The following is a 1,135-nucleotide window of genomic DNA, read 5'->3' on the forward strand; positions in this document are numbered from 1 at the left end:
CCTGCGGCTCGGGGATCTGTGTTCCCTGCCGCGTCCTCGGGGTGTTTGCGCCGCTCCTGCACACCGCCTTGTCACCACACGGGGCTGTCCTGGAAGTCGCTCTCCTTCAGCAGCAGCCCGGGAAGATTCCTTGCTACTTTGTGCGCGCGCTCGTGTCCGCGTGTCCGTGCGCGTGGGCGCGCTTGTGAGCGAGTGCGCGCTTGTGAGTGCGTGGTCCTGAGGACCGAGCCTGGGCTTTGCGCTGCGCCACATCCCCAGCCCCCGTTCTTGTCCTTTGCTGGGACAGACTCTGGCTGAGCAGCGAGTGAGATCCGGGAGCTGGGCCGGTCTGCAGCCCCGCGGGAGGCGGTTAACCGGGCGGGAGCTGTGCTCGGTTTCCTCAGTGGGAATGGGCGCTTGTTCTTCAGAGATTCGTCGTCCGGTTTCAATAAAATGCTGTTTTCTAACAAAACATGTATTCGGTATCTCACAGGAGTATGTCTTAGTCTAAGATGGAAATTAAACATTAAAATCTCAAACACCTTATTAGTGTATTTAAGTGCAAAACGTGTTCCTTAGCCCCCCAGCTCTAGACCGTCTTTGCACGGAACTACATCTCTAGTCATTTGTTTTTTAACTTTTCATTTTTTAATTTTCAGACAGGGTCCCTCTAAGTTTCCTAGGCTGGGTTGGAACTTGTGATGCTCCTGCTGTAGCTAGCCTCCCCACCGCCATTTTTGAAACCTCGTTTCCCATTCCTTCTTGCATTATTTATTTATTTACATTTATTTTAGTTTTCTCATCCAAGAGAAATCACGTAACATTTAACTTTCTCAGTCTGGCCAATTTCACACACCTGATGGATTCCCGTTCCATCTCCTTTGCTCCAAATGTCGCGGGTCCGTTCTTCCTTCCGGCTGAGTACTACTCCATCCCTGCATCCTCCGCGGACGGAGCTCTGGGCTGTTTCCAAGCTGGGCTTGTGCGTTGCACTGCTGTGACCTGGCGCGTGCGCAGTCTCGCTGCTTCCGTGTCGGGAGACCTCTCTCCGGGCCCTCCCGGCCGTGCGGCCCTGGTCAGTCCGCGGTGGAGAACGGGCCGCGTCCTCCGCGGAGGCCCAGGGACCCGGACCGTCGGGGCCTAGCGTCTCCGAGCT

Source organism: Fukomys damarensis, unplaced genomic scaffold (assembly GCF_012274545.1).
Source record: "Fukomys damarensis isolate Sample0158 unplaced genomic scaffold, DMR_v1.0_HiC HiC_scaffold_19, whole genome shotgun sequence".
NCBI lineage: Eukaryota > Metazoa > Chordata > Mammalia > Rodentia > Bathyergidae > Fukomys > Fukomys damarensis.